This window comes from Humulus lupulus, chromosome 2 (assembly GCF_963169125.1).
Source record: "Humulus lupulus chromosome 2, drHumLupu1.1, whole genome shotgun sequence".
Classification (NCBI taxonomy): Eukaryota; Viridiplantae; Streptophyta; class Magnoliopsida; order Rosales; family Cannabaceae; genus Humulus; species Humulus lupulus.
In genome coordinates this window covers 269,107,069-269,126,268 of record NC_084794.1, presented here as the reverse complement: position 1 = coordinate 269,126,268, position 19,200 = coordinate 269,107,069, and positions in this window count along the sequence as shown.

Sequence of the window (19,200 nt, the reverse complement as noted above, 5' to 3'; positions counted from 1 at the left end):
AGGGGTGTAACTGACTCCGGGCGTGACGGCCTGTCCCAGGGCAACGGGGGGTGCGGCGTAGGACTGCACCGGGAGCTGTCCCGAATATCCCGGGAATGTCTAGGGGACAGGATGAGGAGCCGGGGGCCACCCGAAGGCCTGGATCTGGGCTTCCTCCCAGTTGATGAATTCTTGGGCCCTCCTAATGAACTCTTCCAAGGTGGCGGCTTTGCTACGCTGCATGTAATCCCAAAGGGGGGATCCGGCCCGGATTCTGGACTGCAGTGCCATTAGGCGCTATCCGTCGTTTACTTTCATCTTGGAGGCTTCTTCAGTAAAGTGCTGGATGTAGGCCCTTAGTGTCTCCGCGGGGATTTTCTTAATATTTGCGAGAGCGCTGATTTGCATATCCATCCTCATGGCGGCCACGAACTGCTTTCGAAACGCTGACTGTAGCCCGGACCAAGATTGGATGGACCCCGGCTTAAGTCTCTTCCACCACTCTTCGGCGGAACCGCCCAAAGTGATCGAGAAGCAGAGGCACTTGCCGTCGTCGCTGACATGGGCCATTGTCATGAGTCAGTTGTATCGGGACAGATGATCCCTGGGGTCGGTATTTCCAGTATAGGCAGTGAGGCTTGGCATCTTGAACCCTTTGGGGAGTACGGTGTCCAGGATGTACCTTGCGCAGGGCTCTTTATCCTCTTCGTCGGAGTTGGTGTCTGCACCTTCTTGCTTGCAGACCAGACGATTTGTGACCTTTCTCAATGCGGCCATCTGCTCCATGAGCTATCTGGCCGTGCCATCTTCCAGGGGGATTCTCTCATTCCTCCTGTCGTTGATGTTGTTCCTGAGGTCGCCATCTCGGGGGAGGATCTTTTCCTTGCGAGCCCGCTCCTTCCGAGTGTTCAGTCCATCGCGTAAGTCTATCCGGGAAGTGTCGTCCCCTGAACTAAGGTCATGACGTTCCTCGCGGCGAGGCCGTTCCCGACGGTTCTTGTTAACCAAGGCACTTGGGTGCAAAGATCTTTCCCGCCCGTCTCGCCCTGGGGCGTGCCGGGGCTGAACATTCTGTGGCCACGTCCCCTGCGGATCGATCGGGTGGCCTCGTCCTAGGACAGGGCGCACCTTCTCTCTCCTAGGGAGAGACCGGGAACGGGTCCCGGCTTTTGCTACGGGGGTGGTCTTTTCTCGGGTCTTTCCACCGGCGTTCTCTCTCACCCTGCCCGGGTTTCCTAGAGCTGGTTCAGGAAAAGGCTCTGGGGGAGGGGCTGGGCCGGCTCCTTCAGGGACCCCGGCTCGCTCTTGTGGAGCAGGCTGCTGCGCTACTGGACGTGGGCCAGTTACAGGATTGGATGCTGGACCCTGCGTGGCTATGAGCGCCTGCATCCGTTGATGCGCCTCCGCTCAGCGATCCTGGCTTCCTGATCCAGGACTTGCTGCTTTAGTCTGGTCACCTCCAAGTCGTGCTGGTTGGGCTCTCCTTCGGGGGTCTCGGGATCTGCTGCTTCGTCGTGGTACTCCCCCTCATTGTCCTCTTCATAATATTCCTCCTCGTTCTCCTCTTCGTATTCTGTCCCACCCTCGTAGTCCTGTGACTCGCCGTGGTGAGATATTTGAGGAGGCGCGTTCTCGGGTAGATCCTGTGGGATATGCTGTGAAGGCAGCGGATCTCTGTTGCCCTGCTCTGGATTGCTAGGGTCGAAGGTTGTGTGTCGTGTGTTAACCATTGTAGTAAAGGCTTGACGTTAGCACTAGCTTCCTTCAGCTCTCAATGAAAGCACCAAACTGTTAACCGAGATTTTCGGTAACTATATTTATATATGTTATTTAAGGATAATTGTAATGAAAGCTGAAGATTAACACAGGGTTTTTATGTGGTTGGGGCGTTAACTAGCCTTAGTCCACGAGTCTGTAATATTAGAGCTTGAACGACCTTTTACAATGGAGCTTCTCTATATATTTCGACAGGATTTTTGTATCTTAGATGAAGGGAGATCCATTTTACAGTGTTCTGTAGCTTATATTTATAGGCTTATGGGAACACTGGGTCTGGGCAGATTCAGGAGACAAGACCAGTCAGAGTACTTGGCAGCGCAGACCTACGACAATGGCATGCAATCCCGAGGTGGCCTTTTCTGCAAGTGAAAAGTGGGGACAACACCCACGTGGAGTGAGGCGACTTCAAGGTCCAGGACGCTTGGCCCCTCCAACTGGGGATGAGGTGATTCGGGTCCATTTACCCTTGTTCATCTTCATTTACCATAGGCCGGACCGTACCAGGGTCTGGGACATGGACGTGTAGGTCGTGGGGGGAATCTGAATGATCTGTACATCACCCGGACGACTGTCCCGGATGACTGTCCCAGAGGACGGGACCCGGAGGGCCATGCCGGACCCCTCGAATGGGTCCTGACACGCACTCCCGGTCCATACCCCCTCTCGGACACTTTCCGTACCAAGAGGTCTTGGGCCGGGCTCGCATGCTTACATGGCCCCTGATAATGGGCCTAGACGAAGGCCCTGAGCCCATGCAGGAAATGGGGATAACAACTACCTATGCCGATGTTCTAGAAACGACAATAGAAGTAGAAAGGCTACAAGCGAACGTTAGTAAAGAGGAGGCCAGTAAGCCTGAGCCTAAACAGCCAAGTCAACCTCAGAATGGTTGGAACAACCACAACAACAACAAAAATCAGTCCAGCAACAATAAAGGTCAGAAAAGAAAGCATCCTGACAACAAGTAGTCTGATAATGATAAAAGGGCACGAACAAACAACAGAGGTAATCGGTCGGGTTATGTAGAATACCCACAATGTGCTAAGTGCCAAAAGAAACATCCTGGTGAGTTTCGTGCAAACGCCAAGGGATGCTTAAACTGTGGTCAGGAAGGTCACCAAAAGTGGCAGTATCCCCAGCTCAAGCCAAAGGGAAAAAGGGAAGACAAGATGTTTCCTACCAAGGTATTTGCCTTAACTCAAGGAGAAGCTGACGCTAGCAATAAAGTAGTTACAGGTCAGGTTTCTATCCTCAATAATGTATGTTCTGTATTATTTGATTCACGAGTCACTCACTCGTATATCTCGTTAGGGATGATAGAGAAATTAGACAAACCTTGTGAAAGATTTAGAACTAGGTTTGTAACTAAGTTGCCTTCGAGCAAAGTAGTCCTATGATCACGGATAGTACGAGGCGTACCGATCAAGATTAAGGATGTAGAACTAGAAGGAGACCTGATAGAACTAGAGATCAAAGACTTCGGCGTAATACTAGACATGGACTGGCTAGCAAGGCATTGCGCAGCCATCGACTACAATTGCAAGAAAGTGACGTTCGAGACTCTTGATGGCTAGAGATTATGCTTTATGGGACAAGCTTCAGGATTACGCACACCGCTTATATCATCTCTCAAAGCTCAGAGGATGATAGAAAAAGGATGTCAAGCACTCTTAGCCAACGTCACAGATGTAGTAAAGGAAACACCACTAAAGGTTGGAGACGTCCACATTGTAAAGGAATTTTCAGAAGTATTTCCCGACAACTTACCAGGGTTGCCACCGACTTGGGAAATTGACTTCAGAATCGAACTAGTACCGGGCACCGAGCCTATCTCAAAGGCACCATACCGGATGGCACCTACTGAACTCAAGGAGTTGAAGATGTAGCTACAAGAACTCCTAGACTTGGGTTTCATTAGACTGAGGCATTCGCCATGGGGAACACCGGTTCTATTTGTGAAGAAGAAGGACGGAAGTATGCGGATGTGCATATTTTACCGTGAGTTGAATAAGGTGATGATTAAGAATAAGTACCTGCTACCCTGGATTGATGACTTGTTTGATCAATTTCAAGGAGCGACCGTGTACTCAAAGATCGATTTACGGTCCGGGTATCATCAGCTTAAGGTACAGGGAGAGGATATTCCCAAGATAGTCTTTAGAACTCGTTATGGGCATTACGATTTTTTAGTTATGTCTTTTGGTCTTACCAACGCTCTAGCCGCGTTTATGGATTTAATGAATAGGGTCTTTAAGGACTACTTGGATAAAGTCGTAGCAATGTTCATCGATGATATCTTGGTGTACTCAAAGGATGCAAACGAGCACGATGAGCAATTAAGGTTGATCTTGTTATGACTAAAGGAGCATAAACTTTACACCAACTTCAAGAAGTGCGAATTTGGATTTTGCAAGTAGCATTCCTCAGGCACATTGTATCCAAGGATGGAGTTGCAGTAGACCCATCTAAGGTAGAGGCTATGAAGGATTGGCCAAGATGAAAGAACGCATCAGAGGTAAGAAGCTTTCTGGGATTAGCAGGTTATTATTGGAGGTTTGTAGAGGGCTTTTCTAAGATAGCCACTCCACTCACCAACCTGACCTGGAAGCAACAAAGGTTCAACTGGATTGATAAGTGTGAAGAGAACTTCCAGTTGCTTAAAGATAAGTTATGCTCAGCACCAGTACTTTTTGTACCGACACCCAACGACAAGTTTGTAGTCTACTGTGATGCGTCAAAGCAAGGGTTAGGTTGGGTGCTAATGGAAAATGACAAGGTGATAGCCTACGTCTCAAGGCAGCTGAAGGAATATGAGCAACGCCATCCAACACATTATATGGAGTTGGCAGCGGTGGTCTTTGCTTCAAAAATCTAGCGCCACTATCTTTATGGAGAACGGTGTGAGATTTATACGGACCACAAAAGCTTAAAGTACTTCTTCACTCAGAATGAGCTTAACATGAGGTAGCGCATGTGGTTAGAACTAGTGAAGGATTATGACTGCAAAATTCTATACCACACGGGTAAGGCAAACGTAGTTGCTGATGCGCTAAGTAGGAAAAGTTATGGAAGTCTAGCAACATTAGCTAGAATAGAATAGCCGCTATAGCAAGAGCTGATCAGTGTCGGTATAGAAGTAGTCATTGGTAAGCTAGCTAACTTGTCTATCCAGTCAAGTCTATTAGAAGAAATACGGATTGGACAAGGGCATGATGACACATTGTAGCACATATGGATGCAGTTAGAGAAGGTAAGGCCACATATTTCTCGATATCAGGGTAGGGGTTATTGAGATATAAGGATCGGGTATGCGTGTCGAATGATAAATGGGTTAAGATGAAGATCTTAGAAGAAGCGCACAGTACCCCATACTCAGTTCACCCAGGGTCAACCAAGATGACTCACGACATTAAGGCAATATATTGGTGGCCAGGAATGAATAAAGATATAGCGGAATTTGTGTCTAAATGTTTAGTATGCCAGCAACTGAAAGCGGAACATCAGCAGCCTGCAGGCTTATTGCAACCACTTAGCATTCCAGAATGGAAATGGGATGACATAGCAATGGATTTCGTGACAGGTTTGCCATGAACAAGTAAGCAGCATAATTTGGCTTGGGTAGTAGTAGATAGACTAACCAAGTCAGCTCATTTCTTGCCTATCAAGACTACGTATACCGCAGATCAGTACGCAGATGTTTATGTCCAAGAAATAGTACGACTGCATGGAATCCTTAAGACTATAGTGTCTGATAGAGGATCGATGTTTACATCAAGATTTTGGGGAAGTTTGCAACAAGCTATGGGGTCCAAGTTAAGTCTTAGTACGACATTTCATCCTCAGACAGACGGTCAGTCCGAGCGTTCCATACAGATTTTAGAAGATATGTTGCGTGCTTGTGAACTTGATTTCAGAGGATCATGGAGTAAGAATTCTCCTACAACAATAGCTACCAATCAACGATCGGGATGGCACCCTATGAGCTACTTTATGGAAGAAGGTGTCAATCGTCATTACATTGGGACAAGGTAGGAGAAAGGCAACTTCTTGGTCCTGAAGCTGTTAGAAAAGCTCAGGAAGCAGTAGTGCTGATTAGAAAGCGTATGCTCGCTGCTCAAAGCCGTCAGAAAATTTATGCGGATGCCAAGTGACGTGATGTGGAATTCAAAGTCGGAGATTAAGTCTTCCTAAGGATATCTCCTATGAAAGGTGTGAAGCTGTTTGGAAAGAAAGGCAAGCTTAGTCCCCAGTTTATTGGTCCTTTTAAGATATTGGACAAAGTGGGAGCAGTTGCATATAGATTAGCCCTATCGCCAGCTCTAGCAAATAGCCACAATGTGTTCCACATCTCAATGCTACGAAAATATGTGTCAGACCCATCTCACGTCCTTAAGTATGATACGATAACACTCCAGAAAGACTTGAGTTATGAGGAACGACCGGTTAGCATCCTAGATAGAGGGATGAAGCAGTTACAATCCAAGAGTTTTTCGATAGTCAAAGTCCTATGGGGTAATAGTTCTGAATGGGAGGCAACGTGGGAGTTGGAGGAGGACATGTTAGCCCGGTATCCAAATTGTTTGGTAAATAAATTTCGAGGACAAAATTCTTTTTAGTAGGGGAGAATTGTAGAGTCCCAAAAATTTACTTAGCTAGATAGATAATAGTAGTAGTAGTTGTCGTAGTAGCTAGTAGTAGTTATAGTATGATAGTTACTGTGGATTTTGGTTCAAGTCGGGACTTAGTTGAACACTTGTAGCAACACTTATAGATTTTACAAGTATAACCTATAGTTTAAGAATATTAATTATAACATAAGGTTTGATTAATATAGCTGATTATAAAGATGTTATTTATTATACTATAAGGATTAGAGAGAGTTGATAAGATCATGACACTTGTCGTGTGCATGTTTATTTAAGGATTTAATTATAGTTTAAATAAAAGAAAGTTCAAGAAAGCTCTAGAATCTTCCAAGACCATTAGGAGCATGACATTTGTCACAATCTTGTTTATTTGAGGATTTAAGCATTTTAAGTGGATAATTCAAAAATAGAAGTTTATAGAAGCTCTAGACTCTTCCAAAACTTGCTGGAATCTCGTATTACTCAGTCAAAACTGATTAATCAATTCAAATTATGCTAAAAAGTGCAATTACATGTTTAATATATTCACGTATGCCGATATATCGCAGCATAGGAGCCAATGTATTGCCACACGGAGAATACGAAAAACACGTCAACTTCGCACAAACAAAACGATGAGCACTTAGCACATAAGGCCAGGCGATATATCGCCTATGATGGGCGATATATCGGCCGTAGGGAAATATTTTCAAATGATGTTGAAACTGAGCTTGATCATTTCTTAACCTCTTGACTAGCCTCTGAACATTTTGACCGAGTCTTCAGCACCTGCTAAACGAATATTCAAATATTTTTCAATTAATACTCATTATTTTTATTCAAGCTAAAAGGGGATAGTTCACTCCTTGAACTCTATAAATAGGACCTAGTACCCATCCATTTTTCTCATTCTTCAAGCTGTGTTCAGAGCCTTTAAGCTGCTAGGGTTACTATAGAGTGATAAACACTTGGGTTGGGATAAATGCTTTATCATCTTAAGCTTTATAAACACTTGGGAAGTGAGATTTATAGTGTGTTTTCAATATCAAGGTGAAGCTCGGGTCTAGTACATTCAAAGGTATTCCTAATCTTAAGTTCATTTATGTATGGTTCCTTAGTTTCCTTTAGTTATCTTTACTCAAATTCTAACTCGTTGTTTCCATTCTTGGTTAGGTATTTAAGTTCTTTGAACTTAAGGTTTCTTGTTGGTAAGTTTCATCTTGGTGGTTTAATTCATTTATTTATCATCTCTTTCTTTAGAATTACTCACATTCTTATTGTTGGTTTTAGGAGTGTTCCAAATCCCATCCTTGTTCTCATAAATCCTGGTATTGGTAAGGAAAATATGATAGATTTTTTTTGCTTTTATGTTTTAATATATGTTTATGTTATGTATATTTTTAGTTGTTTTAGTATATGAATTGTTTAGATAGCAATCACATAATTGTTTAGATAAAAAATATATAACTTGTTTAGATAACAAGTCCCAACAATTTATTCATTGGGCATATGATTGTTTAGATAACGAGCCCCATAAGTTTATATGACTTGTTTAGATAACTAAGCCCCGTAAATTTATGGGCATATGATTGCTTAGCTAGCAAGCCCCAAGAAGTATGATGGACATTATAATGCATGTTTTATAGTCATATGTATTGTATTCTTATGTTTATGTTTTATGCTATATGTGCTAGTAGATTTTTCCTTGTTGGGCATTAGGCTCATTCCTTTATTTATATGTATGCAGGAAAATAGTTATGGCGGCTGAAGGAGTTTTGGCAGCTTCATTTGTGTATTAAGGATGAAGGGATTCGATGGGCTGTGTGATCAATTCGAGAACGACGTTATTTTTATTTAGTCTCTTTAAATTATGTTTTATATATTTTCCGCATCTAGCTTTGTAAACAATTTCCTTTAGTTTAAAGTTATGTTTTATTTTAAAACAATGGGATCCCATACCGCTCATTATGTATTTCAATATTTACTTTGGAGTTTTAATAAAATTATGATTAATTCTTATGTATGTTTTCTCAAAAATAGTGGCTATGTCTAGTAGTTTTAATGGTCCAAGGTCTTAGAATTAGTTGGGTCATTACAATTTTGTGATCTGATAACGTACTGCTTATAAGCATGTTTATGATTTCTTGCTGAGCCTTGGCTCATGGGTGCTAAATTGTGAAGTTAAAGGAAAGGAAAAGCTAGACCGTCCATGAGTTTGAGAGCTTCAGGGGCAGAGTGTACATATGCGGCATGCTTGTCCGCCACGGCCGAGTCTATCAGTGGGAACTAGGGTTGGACCCTGCTCTTGCTGTCTATGTCAACTTTTGTATTTATTTTTGGGTTTGTAACCATTTTAAACTACGATGTGATCCGATGTATTGTAGTCAAACCTTGTTAATGAAATTGTTGCGTTTTGACCGAAATTGAGTACCTAAAACGATGTTTAGTTTTAATTATACGATTTAAACTCAAATGAATCGTTTAGCGAGTTAAGCACTATTTATACTACACAGTGTAACAGTCCTTGATTAGGAGGACATTACAAGAGGCACCTAAAGATGCCTGTCCTAAATGCACCCCAAGGGTGGAAGAGCATCGTCAAAGGAAGGCATAACAAAATTCCTTTTCAGGATAAGAGGATCAGGAGGATGGGTGTTGAAAGCAAACTTGCCACCTACTATCGGCGACGAGATCTGGGAAGTGACGTTGTTGGTGCATCCATAGTCGGCAACATCCCTGGCCCCGGTCAGCCAAGGATCTTAAATAGGAATAGTTCTCGGACTCCACCTCAAGCTCACCTTTAGTATCCACCAGGTGACTCTCGGAGTAGTGATAGTCTTCATCATCGTGTATGGTCTTTGGGATGGTAGACTTGGATGAGATGGAGCATAAGGAAATGGCTTGGTCTGGAGACAAAAACTTGGAAAAAAGAAGATTGCCCTCAGTCAAAAGGCTACAGGCCTTTTTGCATGAAGCCGGCATAGCCTAGACCTTCGCCACACGATCGCGGGCTGCTGAACTCAAAGCAGGGTCGGCAACCCCTTCAAGGCCTATGGTCAAGGAAAAGAATTAAGTATAGTTAGGCCAACCTAAGGAGAGGGGTAAAGACAAGTGAAAAATAACATAAAAAATTATTAATATATGTATATATGTAGGTAGAAAAGCTTACTTGATGTGTTGAAATGCTTATGCTGATTAGATACGCTATTGGTGAAGAAAAATTGCTCTTCCACCAACCCTTATTGGAAATGGAGCCCTCCACGATGGGGTACCCTGTGAGAGCAGCAACTCTCTGGAGTTGTTAGAAGCCAAAGGCTGTTGGGTACGCCCTCAAAGTGAACAGATGATGGACCTCATTCATGGAGGGCCCCCAAAGGTGCACTTGCTTGTATAACACATCAAACAACTCAACACAACCCAGGAGTTGGGAGACAGTTGAAGAGACGCTAGCTCAAAATAGTTAAGTATCTTAACAAAGAATGGGTGAAGTGCCAAGACCCCTCTAGACTTGATCACTGAGTCTTTGAAAGCTACAAGCTCCTCTGGCATCTCAGACACACGATCGTTTACGGGATGGAATGCAAAAGATGATGTCCGATGATAATTGATGAGCCTTTAGCATGTTAGAAAGCTTAATTAGGGTAAGAGTAGACTCGATGCTCATGTTCTCAGAATTGTCAAGGATCTCCCTCGAAATGTTTGATACCCTGACAGAAACAACAGGCAGTTTATGAGTGACTGACTTCACCAATCCCCTAGAAGGACATCTAGATGTCCTACGTCTACCCGAATACTGCTTGACCCTATGACGTTCGGTCATGGACGAATGAAGAAATGAGGGAAAGGCCATGGATTGAAACTCAGGCTCAAATGGATCACAATCAACACCCCCATAGGCTTGACCCCTGAGCCTCGGGCTCCATCGCCATATGAAGAAGGAGATTCAGGTGGAAAGTTTTCCTCTAGGCAAGCGATTTTGGCTATGCAATCTTGAAGGGTTGATTTTAGTTGGGTGACATATGTTTTGTTCCATGGGGAGAAACCTGAACCCCCACCACTGGTAACATATTTGAGTTCACTCCCAAGGCCCTATGCCTTCTGCCTGTGGTAGGATAACCTCTGCATGTAGAGCATTCGCACACTCACATTTGTAGAGGGTTTACAAACGTCGGCCTCAAAGTTGGAAGATGACAACTCGATAGGCTCAACATCAGGCGAGACTTTAAAAGACTGTCCAGAGGCAATAGGCAAGCTAAGTCTCGACGACAAGACAACCCTATATCTACAACATGAGTGTAAAGGTTGTAGGATAATGACCACTGTATACGCGTCATGGGAACAAGGAAATCTTGAGGAAAAGGTATATACTAACCTATGACCCCAACCAGCGCATAAAAAATTAAATGGACATACTTATATCACTCGAATGAAGGCATACTGGGATGTGCATATGCGGGTCCTTGGATCTACAAGGGTGAACCTTTGAATGAGCAAAAATGAACCCTTTGGTATGTGAGGGGTGGACCTTGGGGGTGTGAAGAGGACCTCCTAGATAAGAATTTAATTAAAAGGGGAAAAAATTACCTCAAGAGTGCTTCTATTAAGGATAGAACCTTAGAGCCCTTGGAAATATCTTCAAAGAGATATCACTAGGCTAAGTAAGTTTTGGTGTGAAAAATTGAATCTAAGCCATGAGGTATTTATAAGGAGAGTCAAGACTTCCTAGCCTTTGGATCAATTCTAGGGCGAATGGTGGAGGTCAAAAATATTCACAATCTTGGGATCCGCACTTGAGAATGGTTGGCTATCATTCAATCTTAAGGACACACTTGGATCACCACCAAAGCTAGTTGGATTTTGTGTTTCTTTTTAAACTAGAAAGAAACACACCACCAAGGTGCATTTAGTGCTTCTTCATTCACCACAAGTTATCACTCAAAAGGCGAGCCTTCCATGCCCCTTCAAAAAAGACGAAGCATGAGCACCATACATATCGCACAAGGAACATATGAGAGAATCTACAAACACACTTGAAAGTATGCTCGTAGTCTCGAGGCAAGTGTAAATATGGGAAAATTATCTCTTAAGACATCCTACACCAAGCCACAAAGTTCTGCCTCGCGACGCCCAAGAGCCTCACCATATGAGGCCGGGCGCACAATGCAACCCTGACTAAGGGCCTCACTAGGCAAGACGCTCATGAGTCTATGCACTAAGTGTGTCTCATGGTCTCACTATGCAAGATGTAGGAAAGACCATGTGCCTTAATCACCTCACGAATAACCTGAGGAGAAACCTCTAACTTCGTAATGTATGTCAAAGGCCCTTCAGCGCACCCTACTATGCGAGGCCCACGTGATGGGAGGTGCCTCGCTATGCGAGGCTGAGTTGGAGAAGGGAGACACCAAGTGGCAAGGTCATTCAACGCTCTTCACTATGTGAGGCCCATATGATGGGAGGCACCTCACTATGCAAGGCTGAGTTGAGAAAGGGGGACACCAAGTGGCAAGGCCCTTCAGTGCGCCTCATTATGCAAGGTCAAGTTTGAAAAGAGCTACACCAGGTGGCAAGGCCCCTCGGCGTAGAGCTTAAGACCTCACTCACCTTGCGCGAGGCCCGCGTGATGAGAGGTGCCTCGCATAGCGAGGCGCTGCATGCCCAGATGCTGATACATCTTGATGTCAGCACTACGTGCCTAGATGCTGAGATGTGCATCAAACACAAGGGAGGGCCTCGCTATGCGAGGCCTGGTTCTCCAAACCCCATGTCGCGAGGCCGACACGCAGCAGGGCCTCACTACTCAAGGCCTATTTCTCAAAAGTGCCTCAACGTGGAGGCTGCATAAAGGAAATCCATTCTACATTAATGAAGAGCCCACAATGTTCTCCAACACTTAGCAAAATATAAAGAAGCTTGGAGAAAAGTTGTATCTTGGAAATGGAAGAAGGACCATCAGGTACGAGGCACGCGTATGAGTACGGGGTGTACTACCCTGAGGAGGACAAAGTTGTGACTCTGACATCCGTATCCAGCAAGTAGTGGTAGTACGAGAAGTGGTGGCATGACCTGCATGTCTCTGACCATGTACAAACATCGACACCACAATCCTCTACTCCACCGCAACCTATGCCACTACCCTAACAGTGTACTCGCTTATGTTCTTGTCCCTTGGGACCACCCTGTATCATGGGCCATTAGAGCCCAGCTATAAATAGGCTTTCACCCTTCAGATTAGGGGTTTGGAAAATTCATTGTATACACAGGAAGTTAAGCAATATACATGTTCTACACTCCTCTTTTCAAGCTTTTCATAAAGCCTATCTACCTAGTTTTATAATACGCTTTGAGTTTTCAGACCTTATATGGCTGACGAGTTCTCATCGTCAACAATTAGACATGGCCCTTCCTAATTTGGCCTGAGCACTGCAGCTGATGGGTCTCTTGTTACCAAAATACTCGCCTAAGTATCAAATCTCCAACTCTGAATTGCATATCTCGAACTCCCTTGTTAAAGTACCTTGTAGTGTGTATTTTATACGAGGTGTTTTTTAGCTGGGAGTCTTCTCATTTTTCTTCAAGTCAAAGGCCTCTTTGAGTTATTTGTGATTTGAGTTCTGATCATAGGCCTCGAGTCGTAACGTTGAAACTTCCACCTCAATGGGTAATATTGCCTTGCAGGCATAGGCTAATGAAAATGGTGTATGCCATGTTGAAGTCCGAGTTGTTGTTCCATATGCCAATAAGAATTATGATTATTCTTCATGTCATTTCCCCTTTGCATCTTCGAGCTGTTTCTTAATTGAACTCTTCACAGTTTTGTTCATGACTTCAACCTGCCCATTTTTTTTGAGGGTGTGCTCTGGATGAATTTTTTTTTTATTATCTCATTCATTTTGCAAAAGCGTGTAAACAGCTCGCTATTGGACTGAGTTCCATTGTCAGAAACTATTTTTCTTGGGATTTTGTATCGATACGCAATATTTTCACTACGAAGTCTAAGACTTTTCTTGAGGTGATTGTAGCTAGTTGTTCAGCCTCGGTCCATTTTGTAAAATAATCTGCTATGACCACATCATATCTGACTCCTCCTCGTCTCATTGGTAGTGATCCTATCATGTTTATTCACCATATTGCAAACGGTCATGAAGCAATTTGCATTGTCAACTTGGTTGGAGAAGCTCAGGGTATCAATACGAATCGTGGAATTTATCACAATGTTTAACATATGTGAACGCATTAGATTTTAGTGTCAGCCAGAAGTATCCTTGTCATATTATCTTCCTAGAGATGTTATACCACCCTACATGATCTCCACAAAGTTCCTCATGGATTTCTTCCATAGTTTTTCTTGACTCGGGCAGTGTTACACACCGTACAGTGGCATCGAGTATCTCCTTTGATAAATTTCTCATCCAAGATTGTATATCTTGGGATTTGGTATAACAGTTTTTTAGCCTCATTTCGGTCTCGACAAGGTTCTAGTTATGAGGTAACAACTATTGGAGTCATCCAAGTTGGTTGTGCATCTATCATCTCAACATCAGACGTTTCTAGCTTGGAAATATTGGGTAGTGGTAGGAATTCCAATGGAACCACATTAAGTGTGTTAGCTTGCCTAGTTGTCGCTAATCAAGCCAGTGCATCAACATTCGAATTTTGCTATCTCATAACTTGCTCGATTGTATAGTACTCGAACTGCTCGAACATTGTCTTGACTTTCTTGAGGTATGCTACCATTTTCACTCCTCGTGCTTGATACTCACCTCATACTTGATTAACTACGAGCTAGGAATCACTATAGCAATATATGGCTTTAACTTTTAATTTTTGAGCACTCGAAGTCCTGCTAGTAATGCTTCATATTCTGTCTCATTATTAGATGCATCAAATCCAAACCTTAGCACTGAATGGTGTTGAGATTGTTTAAATATAATGGTTAAGATGTTTACACGTTGAGGTGCAAAACACTAAATGGTTTTCACTTAAGGAGAAGTGAAAACCTGAGATTGTGTAGAAGGCATCTAAAAGTCACTCTTGTGGGTCTATATTTATACAATGAGGCATCCAAACATTCCCAAAAAGTTTGGTATCATTTAGAGCAATTTTAGGACCATTGGAGGGGTCCAAAGTCAAAGGGGTGGCGATGTGTCGCCCCCTGAGTGGCGTAGCATCACCAAAATGCAAAGGGCTTCAAAAGCCCCAGTAGGTGATGCCTCGCCTGCTAGTAAACGATGTATCACCTATCAATGTATTGCTTGCTTGCAGGCGATACATCGCCCAGGCAGTCTTTTAGGGTCGTACAGTTACGTAAAATGCTCCAAATTATGTGTTTTAAATGCTCTAATACTATTGGTTAGACTAATGATGATGCATGCACAATAAATATGGGTTATTAGAGTTGTTAAACCTTGACCACACTTTCCAACTCTCTCTCTAACCTCTCTCTCTCTCTCTCTCTCTCTCTCAAGCTCTCAAAGACCAAAGTTTTCTACGAGAAACTCATCAAGATTTGCTTAACTTGCATGAGTTTTAAGGTTTGTTAAATCCAAAATCTCATTCTACTTAGATGAAGCTTCAAGAAATAATGGAAGGCTTGGAATAGAGATTTCGAACAACAATATTGTTATTTGTGTATAAGCCATAGAAGTTCCCCAAGTTTGAAGATTCAAGTTGCTCTAAAAGAAAGGTTGTATCTATCTAACCCTAACTTTGTTTTGTGTTACTCTATTGTGTTTTCATTGTTAGAATTGATGATTAAATGTTTCTCAGTTCATCTTATCATTATTTAATCACTTAGTTTCTTATAATCAAGATAGTCATTTATACTATGAACATGTTTATTTGATTATCAAGATTTGCATTCATACTTTGAATATGGATCTTGTTTAACATTTAGGGTTTCAAATATTAAATGACTTCCATTATCAATAATTGATTTTCAAAGTGTAAAGTCATATATTCCCAACAATCAAAATATCTATTTCTAATTACTTTCATTTTTTGTGTTTCATATAATCAACAATGAGGGAAATTTGTTCATCTTCTACAATTTTCAAACCTTGTTTCAAGATTTGGTTTGTGTTGAACACATAACCATGAAAGATCAAAGAAAGTTGTATTTAGAAATGCTATACATGAATTTGGATGTGGATTCAAAGTCTTCATCAACAAATGATAGGACAATTGAATGGGATTACATGTTTAAGGAGATTGGTATCATTGAATTCCTTATTTCTAAATGTGTAGATTTCAAGAATTTTAATGAAATGTTTTTGCTGCCACATTTTTGTGAGTTTGAGTTTATTACTAATATTAAGATTACAATGGTGAATGTTAATGAACAATTCAAGGGTGATTGTTATACTTGTTTTGTTTGTAAAGTTATTGATCATCATGTTAGATATGGTAATTGTAAAATTAAACATAATAAGTTTAGGGTTCTTATCCCTCAAAAATCCAAGGATGATGTAGCGAATGAGAAAACGACAAGTGGCATCACAAATCAGGGAAAAACAATGATGTATTGAAAAAAGACCGACGAGCAAAAAAGATAGGTCCAGGACCTATAGGGAAGTCGACCAGGCCTAAACCCCCTAGGGGTGGTCGGCCTGGCCCTAGCCCCTAGGGGTGGTCAGCCTAACCCCAACCCCTAGGGGTGGTTGTCCTGAGATGTTCAAAACCCCCTAGGGGTGGTTAGCCTGGCCCTAACCCTTAGGGGTGGTCGACCTGACCCCAAACCCTAGGGATGGTCGGCCCAAGCATGCCTAAAACCCTTGGGGTGGTTGGCCCACCCTATCCTCCATAGGGTGGTTGACCTACACTCCCAAAAATGGGTAAAACTCATGCTCGTTTAGACTGAGATCAACAGGCCTAGAACCTAGAAGATCAACAGGCCTAGCACCAGAAGAACACATGCCTAGCACCCAGAGGACCAACGGGCCTAGCACCCAAGCTCTAAAGGGTCGTCAAGCCTAGCACCTAAGTCTCATAGACCAATCTAGACTTAGCATTTTCCCAGATGTTTCAATCGTGCATTGTCTACCATGATCCAGAGAAACAACGAGAAGATCCACTATCTCATAATCATGGGGATGTGGACACGCATCTCCACTACCTAATAATCGTGTACCAAACCACGATCCCATCACTACTGATCATGTAACAGCCCCTGGGTACTATAAATAAATGACCCAGGGCTTCATTGATGGGGATTTGACGAACTTTTTTGGGAGAAACTCCAGGAAAATTAGCAATGAGTGAATACTTTTGTTCATCAGAGTAATTGTCTATCGAGTAATTCAATACTAAAAACTAAGTGGATTAGGTTATTATTGCTCATCAGAACAGGGCTGAACCACTATAAATTCCTGTGTGTTTGTTTAAGATATTTATACTCTATTGTATTTTATATTCATTTCAAAAGGTGTGGTATACTGTACATACGACCATTGGCCAATTTCATAGGTCAACATTTTGGTGCTTTCATTTAGAGTACAAAATCAAGAAACACACTTTCATCAGTTTTACGATGCCTCAAAAATCCAGTTAGACAAAGAAGATGACTCCCATGGATTCCAACTCTTAGGATCCCATCGATCCTGTCAATGAACCTCAAGTGGAGTTTGGAGACCAAATTGATGCAGAAGATCCATAGGATGCTCACCAAATGGAGATAGCACAATTTCTAGTGAGGCAGGAGGCCTTTGCTGCAGAAATTGCCCTCCATAAGGCCACTATGGAATAGTAACGACGGGAGATAGATGAGCAGGTCCAGAGGATGATCCAGAGAGATAAAGATGCTGTCTGGAGGCACCAGGAGGATGTTGTGGCCCTGGATGCGGCTACTCAGTTAGCTCAAGCTAATGCTAAAGCTGCTCCTCAGGCGGTGAGGGAGGCTCAGGCTAAAGCAGCAGGGATGTGAGACAATAGTAACAGGGAGTCCCATGGGAGGAGTCGAACCTTAAGGATGCTCTCAGAGCCACTTTCACAGAGATGGGATGAAGAGGCACAGTCCAAGTCTGCCTCCTCCATGAATAAAAAGAATAACTCTTCATCTCGGAGTAGGAGTGTTACCAACCCAAAGGCCCCTTCCCAGGGGGACAGACAGAACAACGCAGAAGGTGAGGGTCAAACATCTAAGAGGCATGACAGGAATGGAAATGGTCGCTTAAAGCCTCAGAGTCATGTAGGAGGAGACGCTCGGGGGCAAGGTCTCATTGACAAGGGCAAGGCAGACTTACCACCCCTACACCCTCAGTCTCGCAAGGGAAATGAACTGAAGAAGAAAACCAATACCGTGTTTGATAGACTCGAGAAAGATGTACAACCTCAGGATCTGAGGGAGGTCATCAACATGAGGACCAGCACTCAGGAGGGGGTACCAGGGACGTCTATCCCACCTGGAGCAACAATTCCATCAACAATGAAGGCTCAAATAGATGCACCCGTCATGGTTGTCTAGGGTCTGACAAAGAAACCTTATGATATCGAGTTGGCTCATAGAAATGGGAGTCAATTCAGTGCTAATATCCAAGCTGCTTAACCACAATCGAAATACAAGACCCTAAAACTCCCAACATACACTAGGAAGGAGGACCTAATATGACACATTGGAAAGTTCGAGGATCGTATGGAGTTACTCGGTGTGGAGCATGATTATAGGTGTAGAGTATTCCCTACCACTCTCTCTAACTTAGCTCAGGAATGGTATTGGAAATTCAAACCTAGATCCATCACTTCATGGGAGTAGTTCAGGAAGGAATTTTGCAAAGTCTTCAATGTCGAACGGATTCAACCAGTTTATACCAATCAGTTAGCTGACATCAACCAAAGGAAGGATGAATCCCTGAAGGACTACATCCAGAGATTCATGAGAGATGGAAATCAAGCGTCCACAGTAGGAGATGAAGTGAAGATTGTTGCCATCTTGGTAGGAATAATTTATCATAGTCCCTTGTAGGATAGCATACACAGGAACCCCATACATGAAGCTAGATGATGCTATCATGAAGGAAGAAAAAGGCATAGATCATCCGACCAATGTCAAGGCAAATAAGTTCGGCACAAACCCTCATGGTGGCAATGGGGGCAACAGTAAGAAGAGGAATACCTTAGGGGTTGAGCAAGGTGGAGAAAAGAAAGCTAAGCCAACACCAGCTAACAAACAGCCTAAGCATCAGCCCTACTAGCCCAAGTTCACCAATTATATTGTCCTAAATACATCAAGGACTGAGATTTACTTGGCAACATATCAGGAGGTACCATACCGAAAGCCACCACCCTTGCGCTTAGAAGGAAAGAGAGACAAGAATAAATTTTTTCGTTTCCATGATGATTATGGGCACGACACAAACGAGTGCAAACAACTGAAGGATGAGATAGAGTTTCTTTTGTGATCAGGAAAACGCTTAAGGTAGCGAGTCAAGACTGAAATCCCGAGCAGGAATCCAGAATTTCAAAGGCAGAGTCCACCACTGGAGCCAGCAGCCGTAGACTTCACACTAAATACCATATGTGGGGGGGCCCACATAGCATGAAATAGTAACAATGCTCGTGAGAAATATGCAAGGACCCTAAGACATGAGGTAGGGGAGTCTTCCCAGTGCATGGCAGTCGAGGAGCAATCTCCAATGAATCCAAATTATGAAAGTGAAACTCTCACTTTTACGAAGGATGACGTCAGGCACATGAGGAACCCCCACAATGACCCTTTTGTCCTTACCATTCAAATCGCAAATGCCTGAATGAAGAGATGCTTGGTGGATATGGGAAGCTCAGTAGATATCATCTACAAAACATCTCTCAAGAAGATGAAGCT